Source organism: Staurois parvus, unplaced genomic scaffold, assembly GCF_062004578.1.
Source record: "Staurois parvus isolate SC_StPar_1 unplaced genomic scaffold, SC_StPar_1.0 ptg000687l, whole genome shotgun sequence".
Taxonomy (NCBI): domain Eukaryota; kingdom Metazoa; phylum Chordata; class Amphibia; order Anura; family Ranidae; genus Staurois; species Staurois parvus.
Window position 1 is genome coordinate 157,158 of NW_028318483.1, and position 18,534 is coordinate 175,691.

The window sequence follows — 18,534 nt, forward strand, 5'->3', positions numbered from 1 at the left end:
TGGCACTGTGTTACTTTAATTGACAATTGCGTGGTCATGCAACGCTGCACCTAAATTAAATTTACGTCCCCCCCCCATGAATAGAGCTTTCTTTCAGTGGTATTTTATCGCCTGTGTGTTTGTTTATTTTTTGCACTATAAAAAAAAAAAACGACATGTTGACTTTTTTCCGGTAAATATGTCCAGTAAAAAAATCTAATTTCATCATAAAGTTAGGCCAAAATGTATTCTGCTACATGTCTTTGCTAAAAAAAAAATCCCACTGTATATACACCGCCATTTGTAATTTTATTTTTACTAGTAATGGTGGCAATCAGCGACTTATAGCGGCACTTGGGGAGCTGACCTGGTGTCACTGACATCCCCTGTGACACCAATAAAGTGATCAGTGCTAATAAAAAGCACTGACACTGTACTAATGGCACTGGGCAGGAAGGGGTTAACATGTGGGGCGATCAAAGGGTTAACTGTGTGTTTTACTGTGGGGCGGTTTGTTGTGTGCTTCACTGTAAGCACACTGCTTTGCATGGCTGTGCTATGCACAGCCATGCAAAGCAGTGTGCAGGAGCTGGCAGGGGAGAGAACTATTTTGTTTACAGTACTTCTGCTATAGGGTGGAAGGGAAGCGGTTAACAGGCCAACTTGCCAAGCAAAGGTGGGAGTTAGAGGGTCGAGACAAATGCTGGCAGGGTTGCTTACAATGGTTAGCTTTTACGCCTTTATGTAAAACCTTTATCCCAAAAGAAAATGTTTATTTAACTGCGTAAAAAGTATTTGGTGGAGTTAGACTTTCATTTATTAGTCACTTATTCAAAGTCAATCTAATTCTGCTAGTCCATCTAACTCTACCCTCTCAACTGATTGACAATGTTGCTGTCCAAGGGTGGCTGCTCCAAAGATACAGTGCAGGAGTGAATGTAGCCACCCTAATACAGGAAGTGTGTTACAGCCTGATTTCAAGGTGAAAATAAAGAAACAAAAGCTTGAAAAGAAAACTAATGCAGCCACCAGATCCATTGATTGGTAACGAACAATATATTACATTTTTGTTTTTGGGTTCAGTTACCACTGAAATTTATGGGTTTAATTGTGCTTTTAACTGTATTTACTGTTTTTTTTCCTTGCAAAAGCGACCTAGCCCTTTAAAGGTTCATATGCATCTGCACAGATTGGTGCAGGTGCAGGTGCAGATGCAGCTGCCAGACATTCAGGAGGTGATACTGCTGTCTCCTGAATAGGGATTAGCTCAGGTGTGTTCAGATCCTTGTCCAAACTCAATTTAGCTATCCCGCCAGGGAGCTGTCATGAAACAAAGCCCATTATAAATGGCCTAGGCATTTCCCACCCAATAGCCATAAGTATACAAGAGGTGTATATATGTGCAGCTGTGGGGTGCAGAATGCAGCAACACTTCCTTGTAGGGTAGCCTGAAACTAGGATCCAAACATGCCTGAGCTCCTCCCTACTCCTAAATACCTGATTTGTTTTTTGGCAGCTGAGTGGGCTGTTTGAATAGGAATATCACCACAACTGCAAACTTAGCGTTTGGCTTGCAGTTGTAGTACAGCCCCAATTACTTGAATATTCCACATTTGGCAGTGGAACTGCCCTCCGAACGTGACAGGGGAAAAATTTATGTGACACCATGAGGCAAAGCATCATAGCCGTGGCATGTGTACACCCCTTTTTGCAGTCTTTGCAGCTTAAAGAGGAACTCCCATCATTTTTAATAAAAACTAGCAGTTATACAGTGGGGCAAAAAGGTATTTAGTCAGCCACCAATTGTGCAAGTTCTCCCACATAAAAAGATGAGAGAGGCCTGTAATTGGCATCATAGGTAGACCTCAACTATGAGAGACAAAATGAGAAAAAAAATCCAGACAATCACATTGGCTGATTTCGAAAGAATTTATTTGCAAATTATGGTGGAAAATAAGTATTTGGTCAATATGAAAAGTTCATCTCAATACTTTGATATATATATCCTTTGTTGGCAATGACAGAGGTCAAACGTTTCCTGTAAGTCTTCACAAGGTTGGCACACACTGTTGCTGGTATGTTGGCCCATTCCTCCATGCAGATCTCCTCAAGAGCAGTGATGTTTTGGGGCTGTCGCTGGGCAACACGGACTTTCAACTCCCTCCAAAGGTTTTCTATGGGGTTGAGATCTGGAGACTGGCTAGGCCACTCCAGGACCTTGAAATGCTTCTTACGAAGCCACTCCTTCGTTGCCCGGGCGGTATGTTTGGGATCATTGTCATGTTGGAAGACCCAGCCACGTTTCATCTTCAATGTCCTTGCTGATGAAAGGAGGTTTGCACTCCAAATCTCACGATACATGGCCCCATTCATTCTGTCCTGTACATGGATCAGTCGTCCTGGTCCCTTTGCGGAGAAGCAGCCCCATAGCATGATATTGCCACCCCCATGCTTCACAGTAGGTATGGTGTTCTTTGGATGCAACTCAGCATTCTCTCTCCTCCAAACACGACGAGTTGCGTTTCTACCAAAGAGTTCTATTTTGGTTTCATCTGACCATATGACATTCTCCCAGTCCTCTTCTGGATCATCCAAATGCTCTCTAGCAAACTTCAGACGGGCCTGGGCATGTACTGGCTTAAGCAGGGGGACACGTCTGGCACTGCAGGATCTGAGTCCCTGGCGGCGTAGTGTGTTACTGATGGTAGCTTTTGTTACGTTGGTCCCAGCTACCTGCAGGTCATTCACTAGGTCCCCCCGTGTGGTCCTGGGATTTTTGCTCACTGTTCTTGTGATCATTTTGACCCCACGGGGTGAGATCTTGCGTGGAGCCCCAGATCAAGAAAAATTATCAGTGGTCTTGTATGTCTTCCATTTTCTAATTATTGCTCCCACAGTTGATTTGTTCACACCAAGCTGCTTGCCTATTGCAGATTCAGTCTTCCCAGCCTGGTGCAGGTCTACAATTTTGTTTCTGGTGTCCTTCGACAGCTTTGTGGTCTTCACCATAGTGGAGTTTGGAGTGTGACTGTTTGGGGTTGTGGACAGGTGTCTTTTATACTGATAACAAGTTCAAACAGGTGCCATTGATACAGGTAATGAGTGCAGGACAGAGGAGCCTCTTAAAGAAGAAGGTACAGGTCTGTTAGAGTCAGAAATCTTGCTTGTTTGTAGGTGACCAAATACTTATTTTCCACCATAATTTGCAAATAAATTCTTTCCAGATCAGCCAATGTGATTGTCTGGATTTTTTTTCTCATTTTGTCTCCCATAGTTGATGCCAATTACAGGCCTCTCTCATCTTTTTAAGTGGGAGAACTTGCACAATTGGTGGCTGACTAAATACTTTTTTGCCCCACTGTAAATACTGTAGCTGCACTCACCAGCCCAGGAGTGTAGCGCTGTCTTCACCGTGGCCAGTTCACTGGATCCCCAGTGCCGCCATCTTGGATGTAGGAGGTGGCTGTGATTTCCTGCTGTTTTACAGCCAGATCCCCAGTGTTCATGCACTCATTACGCTGTCAGATTGGTCTTGCAGCCTCCTGGAATATATCCAACGAGGTTGTGGGCTGGTGGGCGGTCCAAGCTTACATAATTCTCATCACGGCAAGAATTGTGGAAGTGGTAGCAGATATCTGTCAAAAAAAGGTACTCGTTCCCAGAAATAAAAACAAAATAAGTTGCAGGGTGGATGAGTGGTTCTTTAACTTTAATCTCTGCTGGAGGAAGGGGCAGTAAACTGCTGTGGTTCCAGCATGTATTGTTACCACCCCCCAGTGCAGTGCTAATCGAAGCCTCTGTGAACAAAAAAAATGCACCATGAAATCACAGCACACCAAAAAAGTGCACATAGAGCATGTCACAGTCGTGCATACAAGAGCCAGCCACGGCTCTCACTGTATTAAGAAATCTTCATGTATCCCCTCATTCCCCCTCCCTCAGGAATGCAATCAGCGTATGATGCTGAGCCCCTGCCTAACAATTCTTTGACAAATAAGGCTTGGCTTGTCCGTTGTGGGAAGAGACACCCAGTTGATTTTGTGTAGAAAAGAAGCTGTTATGTTTTGTGGGTAGTCAGAGAAGTGAGGACTTTCGGCGTTTTACCATCTAGCAGACCGAGAGCAAAGGAGAATAGCACTGTACCAACGAAACTGAGTGCGAGACCAGAAATCCCTTTTTAGCTCATCAGACTTGAAACTGCTTAACCCCAGGCATTTATTTGGCAAGTACTTATTTACCTAAACTTCTTTCTGTTATCTGTTTGCTGTGCTGTTGTGCTCTGTATATATATATATATATATATATATATATATTGGTTACATCTTCTTTCTGTAAATATTTTTACTGCACCCTTTCGACCTTTTGGTATTAAATCTTACTTCTAAAAGTGTTGAACTGTTCCTATAGCTCCTGAATGTAACTTACGAATCCCTGCCGCTGAAAAGCGCTACTATGAGTTTTTAACCCTCTGTATAACCGGTCTGTAGAGATAGCAGGATACTGACGGTTAACCAATCATCCTAGTGTATTGCTGAGCTTCCTCTTTCTCTGTTTAAAAAGGAGGTGGTGGCAGTGTGAAGGGTTAATTGCGTAATTAACCGGACCCAGTAACAATCGCATTCAGGCTGCCGGTACGTCGATTGTGGTCCAATTATCTGGAAAATCGGTGTGCAGGGTGCAGCTGGGTGTGGCATATTTACGCACGTGACATAGCGGTTTTAGATTGGCTAGTCCTTCGGTCACGAGTTTGGTGAGAAGGGCTGGGGTCTGACGCCGTGCCCGTCACATATTGGCTGGCAGCGTACGTGGGATGTTGCATTAAGAGCTTCAGTGCAGTGTTAGAAATTAGCTCTGCACTGAAGGATTGTAACCTTTGTGGAAACAGTCCTTAGAAACAAGCGGTGCATATTTTATATTTATATATAGAGAGAGAGACAGACACATATAGCAACAGCTCCTTCCTTTTTCTGCTTTCTATTCTATCTTTGCTTGCAATTATGCTTGGTGCAGCAGAGTATGAGAAAATAAGCAAAGGTGATTTGAGGGCGGAATGTGCCTCACGAGGAATGGACGTCGGTCGCAAAAATCGTGAAGATTTGATTCGGGACCTACTGGAGTATGATATCCGAGCAGTTCAGAACTCGGGGGAACTTGACCATGATGGGGTTCCCGCTACATCCGATCCCAGTGGCTCAGAGACGGCCTCGCAGGATGAGCATACAGAGACTGACACTGGAGGATCACCGAATGTTATCATACCACCGCCTGAGCGGGCCAGCAGCGGAGTGCCTGTAACCAGCAGAGACTCTCCTCAGATGCAGGAAGCCCTGAAACGCATCAAGGAGACAGATCCTGAGGCATACCTGCGGTTCATTGAACGCCAGGCTGACAGAGAGGCTGCGGAACGCCAGGATGACAGAGAGGCTGCGGAACGCCATGCTAACAGAGAGGTGGCAGAACGCCAAGCAGCGGCTGACAGAGAAGCTGCGGAACGCCGGGCTGAGAGAGAGGCAGTGCAGAGGGAAGCTGATCGTCAGCACGAGCTGGAGATGGCGAGGCTCCAGCCACAGCGACAGGTGCAGAACCCCGGGTCCCTAGAGCACAAGGACGCCACTCTGGCCGTGGGCACAGCCGCCAAGTTTCCAGTGATGGAAAAAGATAGTGACATTGACACGTATTTACTGTCATTTGAAAAAACGTGTCGTCAGAACCATGTGCCCCCAACTCAATTGGCTCGGTACCTGACACCAGGGCTATGAGGCAAAGCCCTGGACGCGTTTGTTGAATTGCCAGAGGGGCAGGATGGCGATTATGAAGCTTTAAAAGATGCCATCATCCGGAAGTACCAGATGACCCTGGAAGTGTACCGCAAGCGGTTCAGGCCCATGGCCCAGGGACCTGGGGACTCTTACAGGGATGTGGCAAGTCGCTTAGGCACCACATTCCGACAGTGGACTAAAGGACTGAAAGCTGACTCCTACGAGTCTTTAGAAGATCTTATGATACGAGATCAACTTCTGCATATCTGCCGGCAAATGTCAGGCAGTTTGTCTTAGAAAGAGAACCAGCCTCTGCTAAAGCTGCAGCCGATTTGGCAGATACCTTTGTCCACATGCGGGTGTCTGACCCTCGCAAGGCTCCTCCAAATGGTTGGAAAGGAGGGAAATCGCCCATAGCAAGCCCTCCTACACCGGTGAGTCAAGATTCCCCTCAACCAACACCTGCAGCACCTGGGGCCAAGCCATTCCTCACTGACAACCGCAGATGTTTCACCTGTGGGAAAGCCGGACATCTCAGGATGCCGTGTCCTGAGCAGAACCAGATGACATCATCTGGCCAGCCGGCCAGCAACTCTTCTTCCATGCTGTTTGTCCGCAGGAAGATGCGGATAACCCCCACCAACTTGCAGCCAGTCACTGTGAGCAACCGGTCTGTAACTGGTTTCTGGGACACCGGAGCAGAAGTCACCTTGATCCGGCCAGAGGTGATTAAGCCAAGGAACCTCATCCCAGGAAAGTTCTTTACCCTCACAGGAGTTGGGGGGACCCGTTCACGCATACCCTGTGCAAAGGTATTCATCGACTGGGGTGCGGGAAGGGGGATGAGGGAGGTGGGGGTCTCGGATTAAATTCCCACACCTGTTTTGTTGGGTGCTGATTTGGGTACTCTTGTGTCCTATTACGCCCCTGCCGAGAATACCCGGAAGGCCCCCCTGGAACTCTCTGGACATGCCAAGGTACTGTGTGCAGATGTTGGGGTAATGTCTGGGCAACCTGTGGATGGACAGAGGGAGGGGGCTGGGAATGGAGTGGGGTGGCAAGATTCTTCATTAGCTGGAGAACGAGAAGAAATCCCCTTGCAAGGGGAGATATCGAACTCATGTGTCACTGATATTATAAACGTGACTGTTGATAATGATAATGATGACGATGATGTTGATATTGGTAATGTCAATCACGTTGATGATAATGTTGGTAATGCTAATGATGATGATGGTCATGATGATAAAAATTATGCATTTTCATTGTTGGGGTCACCCACATTGCTGTGAAGGGGGCACAGGTACAATCTCTGGGGGCTGAGCAAAGGGATGGTCTGGATAGGCCTGTTCCTTGCCCAGGCCCCGAGGATTCTCCCTTGATATGCGCTCAGCCATTGTCCGGGCATGGTACTGGACAACTGGCTGGGACTTGTAGTTCCACGTGTAAGGCAGCACTGGAAAGCAATTCACACATGGACCTCAGCAGCCAGATAGCTGTGAGCTTCCCTGCTGAGAAGGGTAAACAAAGGCCTTACAGGGAGACTGAAAGCATGTCATATGATCTGACCTGTCCTGGTGTGTCACCAGGCAGAAAAACATGTGTCCTAGGCAGTGACAGCACACCTGGATTGGAAGTGCGAGGGGCCTCATTGGAGTTGATCAGCGGATCTCCGAGAGGGTGCTGCGGCCTTCAGCTCCAATCACCTCTCCTTTCCATTCAGGTACAGAAGCTGCTGGCAAGGCCTATGAGAGATGGTGTCAGAGTTCAGGAAAACCCGGGGAGAGCTCCCCGTGCTGTTCAAGAGTTGGACGGCAGGGTGTATCTTTCCCCCATGCCTTCAGCCAACCTCATCTCACAGGAGGTGCAGACTGAATGGGCCAAAGAGACAGAGGGAATGGTGCCATCAGGAATCCAGGGGTCAGCTAGAGTCTGGGCATCCCCAGTAGTCTCGGTCCCCAAACAGGATCAGATGACCAGACTTTGTGAGGACCTTGGGAAACTGAGCGCCATCCCTGTGGTTGTGGCCTACCCCATGCCCAGGAGCCATGAGGTAGTGAAGCATCCGGAAGGGGCCCGCTGTCTAACCATCATGGTCCTGAGCAGAGGGTCTGGGCCACCATCTCTAACCCAGGAGGCTCAGGACGAGTCAGCCTTCACCACCCCATGTGGCTTGCCTGATTTCCCTGGAAAGCTAATTGGGGTTGAGAATGCACCAACGACCTCCCAAGGGGTCAGGAATGGCCTACAATGTGGAATGGGACTGGGTTCAGTTGCCCACTTTAGGGGCCTTGCGGTGTTCGGCCCTGTCTGGGAAGAGCAACTCGGGCCCCTGTCACTAGTCAGGAGCGAACTGCCCGTGCCTAGTCTGACAGTTGAGAATGGTAACTGTCAGAGGGGCATGTCAGTGGTTCAGTTTTGGGAACCACCGGTAGGAAGAGACCCCCAGAGGTCTGGGAATGGGGAGACTGAGGCAGTTATGGCCTGGCCTACTCCCCAGGCCAAGAAGCATGTTACGTCAGTCTTGGATGCAGCTGGCTACGGTAAAACACCTGGGTGCAACTATCATAGCTCAGCTGGACCTGTGACTGACCTAGCAGACAGGAAACTGACGGAACTGGTGTCCTGGATGCTAGCAGGTAAAGAGGACTGTTCATCTTGGACGAAGGTACCTGTGGACCCATCCGGGCAGCGATTTCCAGAACTCGCCTGTCCGGTTTCCGGTACACACAGGTGCCACTACCTTCGGGTCAGATGTACTCCTGGTTCAGAGGAAGGAGATGGGAGAGGGAAAGCTCATTCTCTACCTCGACAAAAAGCTACATCTCAATATGTTAGCAGATGACACCCCTGAGCCGAAGTGTTTTGTGAACAGGTGGGCACCCCGGCAGTCGCCACGATATCCGGATAGTCACAGCCGACTGGTGCTCCCCCATGACCACTCACTTGGTCGGCACAACAGAAGGAGCCTGGTTCTTCCGCAGTGCAATGGTACCCTGTCAACCCAAGGTGAACCTCTGGGCAGAGGTTGGTTGCGTCAGGAGGGAAATTGTAGTTCCCTCCCATGCAACCACGGAAGGGCCTCTAACTCTGAACCCTGAGGCACAAGGCTCTTGCCAGGGGCAAAGTACTCAATTTAAATATAGATAAACAGCGCAAAATTAGATTCTTAATCACTCATCACTGGTCTTGATAACGCCCGATGGGAGGGGCGAAACGCGTTGACGCATTTCCGGTCCACACCCTGTACGTCATTTCCGGTGAGTGGAACGCACGCTGAGCGGTGCGTTCCAGCGGCCATCTTGGTTAATTGTGTTGGTCTATGAGGAGTCCTGGCTTTCTTCCACTGTGGATTTGAGATTCCTGGAAGAAAGAGTCTGTATACTTGCTGAATTGAAGCCTACTATATATAATAAACATGCCTTTATCAAGTGATTAACATGTGAGTGGCCTTAATCTCCGTTTTAAAAAGTTACTATTGTGTGACAATATTATACTATGTGAGTTTTTTCTTCTGGTTGAAAGGTGGAGTCTATTCGGATGGTGAAGATTTCCTCTAGTGTGGCACCAAGGAGGGTTTAGGATCCCTAAAATTCCTTAAAGGTTTTTTACTCACCAAGTTCTGGTGAGTGTATTTGATGTTGGTTTGTGCACGGGTGGAAGGTGGAAGTTCCTTTTTTACATCTAAAGAAATTTTGAAGAAAAGAAGTTTACACATTTATATTAATAATTTAATAATTTTTTAGCACATGGACTTTTGGGTGTTTTATTTATGAGTGAGGATAAGCACTATTAATTTATGCACGTATTTTATTAATTTTATGAGTGATTAAGAATCTAATTTTGTGCTGTTTATCTATATTTATATTGTTTGTGTTTTTCACAATTTGCACAGCAGCAGTTTAGATTGATATTTTGAAGGTTTGGCGCAGGAATACTTTTTTTATACCTAAAGTACTGAATTGTCTACCAAGGCCAAAGCTAGGTGGATCCCACTCCTTAGGGGCCAACCTAAGCCAGTCCACCAAGGACTTGGTGAGGTGCTTTCCTGAAGACAGACCCCCAGTTGGGGAGAGGTAAAACACCCATAGGCCACAGAACCTCTGCCCCCAACATTATGGAAGGCCCTGATAACCTGCACCCTCCATCTCTGTGCATATATATTCTTTTTATGAGGAGGTGAGCAAAACCTTGGACAGAGAGTTGGCAGTGGACGTGGTATACTTGGATTTTGCGAAAACGTATGACACAGTTCCCCACACATGGCTAAGGCTTGGAAAAATCTGTATGTAAATGATGGAAAATTGGCTAAAAGATCGTATTCAGAGAGTAGTGGTTAATGATTCATACTCTGGTCTAGGGCTGTCAGTGGTGTACCCCAAGGTTCAGTGTTGGGAGCCTTACTTTTTAATATTATTATAAACAATATAGGGTCTGGGATCAAAAATCCCATTTCATTCTTTGCAGACACCAAGCTGTACAGTGGAATAATGTCCTTTCAGGATGTCTTCCAACTTACAAGCCGACCTCAATGCACTGTTTAATTGGGCAACTATGTGGCAAATGAGGTTTAATGTTGATAAATGTAAAGTTATGCACTTGGGGGCTAAGAATATGCATGCATCATACATACTAGGGAGGGGGGAGTACAACTGGGGAAATCAATGGTGGAGAAGGATCTGAGAGTTCTGGTAGATCACAAGCTTAATAATGGCATGCAATGCCAAGCTGCGGTTTCCAAATCGAGCAAAATCCTCTCTTGTATTAAAAGAGGTATAGACTCCAGAGAGAGATATATCATATTACCCCTGTAAAATCATTAGTAAGACCCCAGCTGGAATATGCAGTTCAATTTTGGGCACCAATTCACAAAAAGAACATTGGGGAACTGGAGAAAGTACAGAGAAGGGCAACCAAACTGATAAGAGGCATGGAGGAGCTCAGCTATAAGGAAAGATTAGAGGAACTGAATCTATTCTCTCTTGAGAAGAGGAGATGAAGGTGGGGGGGGGGGGGGGGGTATGATCAGCATGTATAAATACATCAGTGGTTCATATAGAGAACTTGGTGTAGAGTTATTCACCCTGAGGTCATCACAGAGGACAAGGGAACACTCTTTACATTTTGAGGAAAAGAAATTTAATCTCCAAACACGGAAAGGTTTCTTCACAGTGAGAGCTGTGAAAATGTGGAATAGACTCCCTCAAGAGTTGGTTCTGGCCAGCTCAGTGGATTGCTTTAAAAAAGGCCTGGATTCTTTCCTAGATACACAGAATATAACTGGATACCAACATTTATAGGTAAAGTTAATCCAGGGAATATCGGATTGTCTCTCGGGGGATCAGTAAGGAATGTTTTCCCCTGCAGGAGCAAATTGTACAAATGCTTTGCTGGGTTTTTTTTGCCTTCCTCTGGATCAACTATGGGTATAGGATTATTCTTTTTTATGGCTGAACTGGATGGACTTTTGTCTTTTTTGTTTTCAGCCAAACTATGTAATATAAAGTATAATAACAACAAACACACATGCAGTGCAAAGTGCCCAAGGTACCTAGTAAAAATAAAGAAGTGCCATCTAGTGTACACACAGGTCTTCTCACTGGTATAAAAATTGCCTTAGCTAGCCAAAGGGTCCACTGAAGAGATGCTGTACAATTAAAACAGTGATGTGACCAAGTGCCAGTGAAAATGCTTTGGAGTCCCATACCCATAGTGATTTTTTTTTTCTGCCACTGCTAGGGGACATATCATCGGGAGCTCCTTGTGCCTCCCAGCCCTAAGCCTAAACAAGATGCAGCTCCATCCCTACTAGAAAGGCATTAGTACTTAGGGAGAGCTCTGCCTTCAACACTGGACAAGCTTGGTGAACCAGACCAGATTGTGAGAGCTGGGGGTTACTACTGAGTGGGGGATCAGCAGAGCTGGGGGTTACTATTGAGTGGGGGATCAGCAGAGCTGGGGGTTACTACTGAGTGGGGGATCAGCAGAGCTGGGGGTTACTACTGAGTGGGGGATCAGCAGAGCTGGGGGTTACTATTGAGTGGGGGATCAGCAGAGCTGGGGGTTACTACTGAGTGGGGGATCAGCAGAGCTGGGGGTTACTACTGAGTGGGGGATCAGCAGAGCTGGGGGTTACTATTGAGTGGGGGATCAGCAGAGCTGGGGTTACTACTGAGTGGAGGATCAGCACAGTTGGGGGTTACTATTGAGTGGGGGATTAGCAGAGCTGGGGGCTACTACTGAGTGGGGGATTAGCAGAGCTGGGGGCTACTACTGAGTGGGGGATCAGCAGAGCTGGGGGTTACTACTGAGCTGGGGATCAGCAGAGCTGAGAGGTTATTACTGAGTGGGGGATCAGCAAAGCTGGGGGTACTAAGCAGGGGATCTGCTGAACAAGTGTACTAATCTGGGGATTTGCTAAAATGAGGGTATCGATGCGTTGGGGATCTCCTGAACAGAAGTACTAATGAGCTGGGGATCTGCTGAGTGGGGGTACTACTGAGATGGGGTTCTACTGTGCCCCTATATAATGAATAGAAAATCAGCACACACAGGGCATTTGCCAAGCTTTAAAAAAGTATCACTGAAGCATCAAAAAGCATGTTAAAGTGGTAGGTGCTTTAACCACTTGCCTACTTGTGTCATTGGACACAGCTGATCACGTGGTAAAAAGCTGCTGTGGTTGGCCTCTTATCTAGCCATCTGATGAGCCGTGTCCGTAGAACACGGTGATCACTGACAGTGCCAGGTGTGCACTACTGGGGTCGCATTCTGGGAGAACATCATATGACCCTCCCAGAACTGGACAACTGCGCTGTAGTCATTCGGTTATAGCGTGGTTGTGAAGTGGTTAATGTGTGTTAAAGTCAATGTAAATGAGCCCTTAGAGGCACCTGGGTGGTTTTTCTGCCTCTAAACACCCCTCCATGTTAGCCTGTGTGAACACATACGTGTTTAGAACCGTTTCGTGGCAGAAAAAAGAAGCACTACTAGTGCATCCAGGAGTTGCAGGGTTTTGGCAGAAAAAAACGCTTGATGTGTGTAAACACACATTCATTCTAGGTGCGTCAATTAATTGCAATGGCATGAATAAATGATTACTCTGGGCAATGAGTTCACACCCAAGTGCTTGATGCGCTTAAATGCGTCTAGATGCGTTTACACGTGTCAACCATATTTTTCGGCCAAAATACTGTTGTCATTAAGAGAGAACTATGTGAATGAGGCCTTTGGACCATTTTACTTCGCCATGACTTTATTGTGAGGAAATAGTGATAAAGTGGTCAGCTGGCAGCTTCTGACAGAAATGGTTTTGGCGGGAGTAGTGTCCTGCAAGGTCCTCTCTGCCAGGGCAGGGCCATATAATACCCTCTCCAGTCACAGGAAACCCGACATTATGTCCCGGAATCCAATATCCGGAGGGTGATATTGGTAGGAATGTTGTCACAGGCCGGCAGTGTACGGATACAGAACGTCTCCTGAGTGCGGTGCCCTTCTCTGCCAGTTGATTTGAATGCGGGGAGTGCCTGTGGGCGGCTTCCTCCGGCCGCACTCCTCCTCTTCCCAGTGTGTCAGTGACTGGGAGCTCCTCGTCAAGCCTGCCGCTCCTCTCACCGGCTCCCGGGCAGCAGGAAGTGGAGGCGCCGGGTGAGAAGGTACGGGGACCGGGGGTCTGTCACCGGGGACATCACACAGCCGGCCAGGGCTGCCACCATTCGGGGAGGAGGGGAGCGGCTGCATGGGGGGGTGCATGCATGCTCAATTCTCCATGGATCCCATTGTGTACTGAATGGAGGTCTGGGGTGTATTATTGTACACACGTGTCCCTCTAATATTGAGGTAGGAATGGGGGTTCTATAGAGGGGGAGGGGAGCAAGCTGCCCTTGGGATGGAGGAGGAGGAGGGGGGATAAGGGCATCCCTGTCATTGCATGCATTGTGCACTGGGCCAGCACCACCTTCTCCATCATCATCATCATCATGATGTGGAACCTGTGGGATCAGCAGGGCACAGGATGACAATGTGATCTTCCTCCTCCTGGCTATAAATAGCCCAGTGATTTCATGATGTCTGCAGAGTATCTCCTGAATGGGCGATGCGATGTGATTACCTGGGTGGGGTTCCTCACAGTGGCCATGTCATTTTTACACTCCCTTCTAGCCATGTGCACATAATTTTATGACTCGATTGAATTGGTGACGATGCCCCCCCCCCCCCCATCATCCGATTCCCATCATAATACTGCACGGTGGTGTCATTGCTAGATCACATGCGTACGCTCATTCCAGAGCTCTGATTGCAGGATGCAGTGTTGCCCATGTGGCCGTGCCTTTTATTGTGTTTAGAAGATGCTGCGTTGGGAGATTTGTGTACGACAGGCTTTACAATCAATATCTGAACTTCTATTGCTGGTTCCCCGGATGCTGCCCAGCTCCGTGCACGCCATGATGCTGCAGAAAGTTGGATACATTCTATACCATCTGGTTAGCCATATTAAAGGAGAAGTATGGCCAAAGTGGGCTAAGGTCCGCTGTCAGGCTTTGAAAAGATCCCAGCCGTATGGTCAGGATCTACCCAGAAGCCAGGACCAGAGCTGGCTCAGCCTCTCAGCGATCTGTCAAGATCCTGAGCCAGAACTCCTGTCCCTTCCACAACTTGGCACTCCGGTGAGCACTGGAGGGGAAGAGCAGAGAGCCGAAGAATGACAGTTGCGACTCTCTACTCAGAGCAGAGGGGAGAACTGAGCGATCAGCAGTGTGTGATCACTCGGCTCTCACTGCAGAGCCAGCAGGGGACAGATGCAGGATCCGATCGATGTTGCATCGACCTAGGTGAGTGTAAATGTGTTTTTTTGTTTTTTTTTTTAAGACTAGGGTTACATCTGTGCGGGTGATTCCCACTTTGGGTGTGCACTTGTTACCACAGCTGCAACCACCCACACAGAAAAGCGTGGGATGCATGCAGGTGCCATTAATCCTAATGGCATGCCACACACACTGGAAAACGTACCCTCACTGGGGACCACGCTTCGCTTGCAGTTCCCTTGGGGACTGCAATTGGTAAAATGCTGCAGGGACTTTTTCCCTGCATTTCAGGAGGTACAGCAGCCCATTCAAATGAAAGGGCTTACAGTGCCGCAAGAGTGTGAACCTAGATAAAAGTCCATACTTCTCTTTTAGCCAGTTCCCGACCATGCTATAGCCAAATGATGGCTACAGCGCGGTTGGCTAGTTCTGGATGGGCATCCATGGATGTCCTCCCAGAACCGCATCCCACCTGGGGCGTGCACTGCGATCGCTGTGGCCTTAGGACACCGCTGATCACATGACTAAGGAATGGGCCAATCACAGCCGCTTTTACCATGTGACCAGCTGTGTCCAGTCACAGCTGATCACAGGGTAAATAGAACATGCCGGTTATCAGCAGTCCTCTCACGCTGACAGCACCTGAGGAGAGCCGGTTAGCAGCATTTTGCAGGGGGGCATCTACACTGATCAGGCCACTGATGATCAATATTTTAGTGATCGGTGTACCCCATCAGTGCAGCCAATAGTGCCCAACAGTGCTGCCTCATCAGTGCCCAACAGTGCTGCCTCATCAGTGCCCATCAGTGCAGCCTATCAGTGAAGGAGAAAAATTACTTATTTACAAAACTTTTTTTTGTTTGTTTTTCAAAATTTGTGGTCTTCTTTTAGTTTAGCAAAAAATAAAAACCCCAATGGTGATCAAATACCACCAGAAGAAAGCTCTATTTGTCTAAAAAAAAAAAAAAAAATTAAAAACAAATGATTTAGTTTGTGTACAGTGTTGCATGACTGCGCAATTGTCATTCATTCAAGGTATGAGAGTGCTGAAAGCTGAAAATTGGTCTGGGCAGGAAGGGGGTAAAAGTGCGTGGTAGGCAAGTGGTTAAAAGAGTATGGGAATTTTTTTTTCTTAATTATATGTACCTAGGTGGATGCAACATCTGTCCACCGCCAGCTCTAGGACTGAGAACTGAGTCTGCTCTGCCCTCTCCCTAGTGCTCACTGGAGCGGAGGGTGCGGGAGCAGTTGGCTCAGGCTCTCAGCAGCTAAGAGGCTGGGCTGGGGGATGGTCCAGGCTTCTGGGTGGATCCCAACCATATGGTTGTGATCTTTCCCCAGCTTCACCCGGCTTTGTGACGTCAGCCGACAGCGGATTTTAGCCCGCTATCAGCTGAAAATGGGTGACAGAAGTGCAGAACAAACTGCATCTCTTGTGAACCACGAGAGGTACAGCCACATGAGCTTTGGCTGTGTTTCTCTTTTTTAAATGAAGAGTGTAAAACTGGTAGTATAAGCAGGAGAGAAGTATGAAATGGTATTATTGGATGGGTATCATGTTTTCATGATCTTAGACATGATTCATCCCCTACAACTTGTTTGTGAGAAGTGTAAACTGATGCAGATGTACTAAGAAATATGGTCGTCCAGCAAATCTAGATATAGTGTAATTGATTTTTGTTTCACATGGTTGTGACCTTCGCAATATATGGTCCTTACTCCATAAACTGTAATCAGCTCTGCAGTTATTAGTACTTCCCCTTTTTTTTTTTATTTACACTTTTTATAGCTGGAAGTTGCCGTACAGTTTACATTGAGGTTGTTATGGCCCTTGGAAGTCAGAATTCAATATCGTTCTTCTTAGTAAGCAGAACAGAAGATATATGACCCGAGCCACCGCTGCCCTAGCAACCAGAAAGAGTCATTAGTATGTAAACTATGATATTAGATGTGTAGCCAAATATCTAACTACGCAGTGGTAATACACACAGAATGTCTGACCTGTCTGAAAATGTGTAATTCTGTTTAGGCAGTTTTCTAAACCACAAAGAAATTGTGTTGTATCCGTCATACACCTTACAGCAGGGTTTCTCAACCAGGGATCCATGGAACCCTAGAGTTTCTCCGAAGGTTGCTAGGGCTTCCTTGAACAAAGAGCAATTTCTGCCTCTCATATAAGTTCCCACTGACACCATAGATCTTTTTTAGCTATTTGTAAGGGGTAATTCTTCCCAATATCCACAATAAGGAGTACTCCTCCACTGTCCTTCACACTAAGGCTGGGTTTACACCTATGCTTTGCAGTGCGTTTTCCATTTTGTAGAAACACACTACAGCCCATTTAACATGATTTCCTATGGGTCATGTTCACATCTGTGCGTTTTCAACCAGTGCGTTTTTTGGAAAGGGGACTTTTCTGCCCACAGCAGGTTGCCTTTGTTCCATAGACTTCAGTGGAAGCACATAAAAAATGCAGTGCTTGTGTTTTTTTTTGAGGCATGTTTGCTGGCTTCCCGCACACGACATCAGACTCCTCCCAAAAATGCAAAACACATAAAAAATGCATTAAAACGTGTCAACAAAACCACAAAATGTATAAACTGCAATCTGCATAGGTAAGAACCTAGCTTAATGTAACATGAGTTGCAGCTACAGTCAGTTTCAGCTACAGTCAGTTTCAGCAGGGGTTCCCAAAGACTGGGATATTATTTCAAGAGTTCCTCTGTGTTGAAAAGGTGGAGAAAGGCTGCCATACAGGCTGGCCTAGATTTAATGTAAGATGCCGTAGTGAGCTGGTGAATGGTGCTACTATGCAATGGTATGAAAATAAGGATCGTCATCATCACACCTTGCTATAGTGATAGGCGTGTCCTTTATTTACATATAGTAATAGGCATCTTAAGCCAGGGCTCAACAAATCCCAGGTCGCCATGGCGACTGCAAATTGCATCTTGCACCTGGGCTACAACGTAGCAGTGGTCTGGATTCGGTCTCTCCATGTGGCATGGTGCACAAAGGTACAGCTCTCATTTGAGGGAATCAGCGCCCTCCTCTACTGGGCAGAGCTGTGATGAGCGTGGCGTGCCTCGCACTCTGACTGTGGGCTTCCCCTTGTTCCCACTGCCTGCCTACCTCCGACATCTCCTTCCCAGTTTGACAGCTGGGTGCTGGGACTGCAGTTACGAGTGCCAGATTCTGCCGGTGAGTGGACATGGAGTGTGGGGCAGCTATCGCTTCAGTTCATTTTATACCAAAAACATACACACACACATGCATTTGAGTTGGGTAACAGAACATTATCCGTGCAGCCCCATCAGTGCCCCCTTTCAGTGTCCATCAGGGCCGCCTGACAGTGCCTCCTCATTAGTGCCATCAGAGCACATCAGTGATGGAGAAAAATACTTGTTTGCAAAATTTTGAACTAAAGAAAACTATTTGTTTGGCGTGAGCAATTCCTATTGTCTGATGCCCCGGACATGCAGTTCCCGGCACCAGGCAGCCAATTTAAAAAGCTGGCTTCTAGATTCAAAGCAGATTTGTCAAGCCCTGTCATAAGCTGTTCTTTCAGGGCCTCGCAGGATCCCTTTTTCAAGGCAGAGTGATAAAGATATCCTGCAAACCATTTACTTTTCTCCAGTCAAAGCAATACAGCTAGGCCAAGGCTATGGGCAGCGAGGGAGCAGCTACTAGCAGATGAGGTCATCTCTGTGTTCTCCAGCTCTACATGTCTTCTTCGGTGTTTGGTATCTTCAGCCATCTTTATTGGCAGGCCTGAGATGACGGAGCGTCTGCATGCGTGCACGGGAGTTACTTTGTCCCACCTCCTACGGCATGCCAAATTTGTACATGGAGCTCTGCATGCAGCTCATTGTGCAATCTTTACCAAACTGCTGTCAGGCAAAGAAGGAGATTTTATTACACGAGATATATATACAGAGTCTCATTTGTAATAAAAGCCTACATGTTGGCATTTTTACAAAGCCTTTAGTTCT

At 47.1% G+C, this 18,534-nt stretch overlaps 1 protein-coding gene across 2 annotated transcripts in view; it reads left to right on the forward strand.

Moving 5' to 3' along the window:
- Positions 1–13,233: 13,233 nt before the first annotated feature.
- The window catches only part of MACIR (macrophage immunometabolism regulator), a 30,175-nt gene continuing 24,874 nt past the window's right edge, over positions 13,234–18,534 (forward strand). The window contains exon 1 of one of the 2 annotated variants that reach the window (XM_089652600.1): positions 13,234–13,393. The gene's annotated coding sequence lies outside the window, so the exon portion shown is untranslated. Of the gene's footprint in view, positions 13,394–13,491; positions 13,578–18,534 lie in introns of those variants that run through there. The other variant, XM_089652601.1, reaches the window with a different exon arrangement.